This window comes from Siphateles boraxobius, unplaced genomic scaffold, assembly GCF_051911475.1.
Source record: "Siphateles boraxobius isolate OS27281-9 unplaced genomic scaffold, OSU_SipBor_1 47, whole genome shotgun sequence".
NCBI classification, from domain to species: Eukaryota; Metazoa; Chordata; class Actinopteri; order Cypriniformes; family Leuciscidae; genus Siphateles; species Siphateles boraxobius.
In genome coordinates, this window is record NW_027509108.1 from 2,808,132 (window position 1) to 2,811,724 (window position 3,593).

The 3,593-nt window shown below is 48.9% G+C and overlaps 1 protein-coding gene across 1 annotated transcript in view; it reads left to right on the plus strand.

Moving 5' to 3' along the window:
- Positions 1 to 3,593, plus strand: part of LOC143710510 (B-cell receptor CD22-like) — a 773,497-nt gene that overhangs the window by 260,498 nt on the left and 509,406 nt on the right. The gene's annotated exons all lie outside the window — the stretch shown is intronic.

Below are 3,593 nucleotides of genomic sequence, written 5' to 3' on the forward strand. Positions count from 1 at the left end.
TCCAAGTACAGAGAGACGTTATCACTGACTGTGGGAAAGTTATTCACGTCTGTTAAGGCTTTAGTTTTTTAATGTTCAAGAATTCTCCGGAATCCCAGCATTCTTACAAAAAGCTAACAGAAAGCAGTTTGTTCAAATAGAAAATACCAGTGAAACATGAAGTAAGTTAGCCTAATGAAATAAATGCAACAACGAGTAGCGTTGAGTAGAGTATTAGTTAAAACTAATAGGATTTAGGCCCCATCCACACTACTGCGTTTTCGTTTAAAAACGGAGACCTTTTGCTACGTTTGCACCTCCCGTCCACACTAAAACGGGAAAAACAAAGACCCAAAACGGAGAAGTTTAGAAACGCTGCAGCTCCGTTTTTCGTTTTGAATCTCCGGAGGGCGTTTTAGTGTAGACGGGACAAAACGGAGGAGTTTAGAAACGATGACGTAGAAGGTCACGCTCGGCTCTATCATTGGGTGTCATCACCCATGACGTATCCTTCCCTGATTCGTCAGCCACCCATCACATGTCCCGTCACCGGAAGAAAACAAACAAAAACATCCTGGACTACGTAGCTGATGTTAGTGAGTGCAACATGGATAACGAATTACAAGCGTTACTGACTTTGATGTCTTTGTTAGCAGCTGTTGTGCAAGCAAATTCTGCATTTTACAATGCTATAACTGCCTACATGCGCGGGAGGCAAACTATTATTCGAGCGATCTATGACAATTCCCGTGTGCAGCGGCGGTCCATGAAAAGAAATCTCTGGTCTTCGACATTTTCTAATCTTTGCAGAGGTAGCTAACGTTACTTGCTTCTTCATCAAATCTGAGGAATAGTCCATCCGTTTCCTGTTTACACCGGCACGCGCATGCACAGTGTTGGAGAATGGTCACATGATCCGAGTTTTCAGTCGTTTTAATGTGGACGGAGATCAATTCTAATACGCAGCTAAAACGCTGGTGTGGACGGAGATCGTTTTCGTTTTAATTCTCCGTTTTTAAACGAAAACGCAGTAGTGTGGACGGGGCCTTAGAGGGATCTCTTTCGTCCCCCTAGCCATCATACTGTACAACAACTCCTAGTCAGGCACGGATTAAGAATTCAGAGCCCCCTGGGCACAATGTCTTGTAGGGCCCCTCACCCCACCCCACCCCACCCCACCCACACAATTAACCTTTTGATTTTTTGGATACTATTTGCTGTAACACCTATAGCGAGCAACTAGCTGGCATATGCAAGCACATAGTGCCTCACCTTTACCAATCCAGTTATATGAATCAAATTCTTCCATAATTAACACACAAACACGTACACACACCCATTAATGTAGCTTTCCTGTCTGTCTCTCTCTTCCTCTCCTGTCCTCTACTCCTCGGCTCTACAGGGGCTGCCGCTCTTTGTCTCTCTCCCCCTCTCCTCTTCCTGTGATGAAAAGGATGCAAACAGTATAGGTCATCTTAACTCAACTTTTTTAGTCTTCTTTATACTCTCTCTTCTTTATACTAAAAAAATTCTGCACTTATGTATTTAGCACTTTATTATTTATGGCCCCAAATGGCACTTTGTTTGATGATTGAATGATAGTGAAATGGTTGCAGACACATTACAAGATGCTGTAAGTATTATGGTGTAATATTGGTTGCTTACAATACAAATTACAATTGCTGGTGTGTGACCTGTCCAACTATTGACAAATGTACTACATGTAAGTCGCTTTGGATAAAAGCATCTGCCAAATACCCTAAATGTAAATGTAAATCAAATGTAAAATAAAGCAGCTTGTTTTTTTTGATAATACTATATTTCATGTTGTTCTCTCACACACACACACACACACACACACACACACACACACACACACACACACACACACACACACACACACACACACACACACACACACACACACACACACACACACACACACACACACACACACACACATCCTGTCTCATCCTCTCCTCCTCTCCTCAGGGGCTGTCTGTCTCATCCTCTCCTCCTCTCCTCAGGGGCTGTCTGTCTCATCCTCTCCTCCTCTCCTCAGGGTCTGTCTGTCTGTCTCATCCTCTCCTCCTATCCTCAGGGGCTGTCTGTCTCATCCTCTCCTCCTCTCCTCAGGGGCTGTCTGTCTCATCCTCTCCTCCTCTCCTCAGGGGCTGTCTGTCTATCTGTCTGTCTTTCTCCTCCTCTCCTCAGGGTCTGTCTGTCTGTCTCATGCTCTCCTCCTCTCCTCAGGGTCTGTCTGTCTGTCTCATGCTCTCCTCCTCACCTCAGGGTCTGTCTGTCTGTCTCATGCTCTCCTCCTCTCCTCAGGGTCTGTCTGTCTCATGCTGTCCTCCTCTCCTCAGGGTCTGTCTGTCTGTCTGTCTGTCTTTCTCCTCCTCTCCTCAGGGTCTGTCTGTCTGTCTCATGCTCTCCTCTTCTCCTCAGGGTCTGTCTGTCTGTCTCATGCTCTCCTCCTCTCCTCAGGGGCTGTCTGTCTCATCCTCTCCTCCTCTCCTCAGGGGCTGTCTGTCTCATCCTCTCCTCCTCTCCTCAGTTGCTTTCTGTCTCATCCTCTCCTCCTCTCCTCAGGCGCTGTCTGTCTCATCCTCTCCTCCTCTCCTCAGGGGCTGTCTGTCTCATCCTCTCCTCCTCTCCTCAGGGGCTGTCTGTCTCATGCTCTCCTCCTCTCCTCAGGGTCTGTCTGTCTGTCTCATGCTCTCCTCCTCACCTCAGGGTCTGTCTGTCTGTCTCATGCTCTCCTCCTCTCCTCAGGGTCTGTCTGTCTCATGCTGTCCTCCTCTCCTCAGGGTCTGTCTGTCTGTCTGTCTTTCTCCTCCTCTCCTCAGGGTCTGTCTGTCTGTCTCATGCTCTCCTCTTCTCCTCAGGGTCTGTCTGTCTGTCTCATGCTCTCCTCCTCTCCTCAGGGGCTGTCTGTCTCATCCTCTCCTCCTCTCCTCAGGGGCTGTCTGTCTCATCCTCTCCTCCTCTCCTCAGGGGCTGTCTGTCTCCTCCTCTCCTCCTCTCCTCAGTTGCTTTCTGTCTCATCCTCTCCTCCTCTCCTCAGGCGCTGTCTGTCTCATCCTCTCCTCCTCTCCTCAGGGGCTGTCTGTCTCATCCTCTCCTCCTCTCCTCAGGGGCTGTCTGTCTCATCCTCTCCTCCTCTCCTCAGGGGCTGTCTGTCTCATCCTCTCCTCCTCTCCTCAGGGGCTGTCTGTCTATCTGTCTGTCTTTCTCCTCCTCTCCTCAGGGTCTGTCTGTCTGTCTCATGCTCTCCTCCTCTCCTCAGGGTCTGTCTGTCTGTCTCATGCTCTCCTCCTCTCCTCAGGGTCTGTCTGTCTCATCCTCTCCTCCTCTCCTCAGGGGCTGTCTGTCTCATCCTCTCCTCCTCTCCTCAGGGTCTGTCTGTCTGTATCATGCTCTCCTCCTCTCCTCAGGGTCTGTCTGTCTGTCTTATGCTCTCCTCCTCTCCTCAGGGGCTGTCTGTCTGTCTTTCTCCTCCTCTCCTCAGGGGATGTCTGTCTGTCTGTCTGTCTTTCTCCTCCTCTCCTCAGGCTCTGTCTGTCTGTCTGTCTTTCTTTCTCCTCCTCTCCTCACCTTTTTGTCTGTCTGTC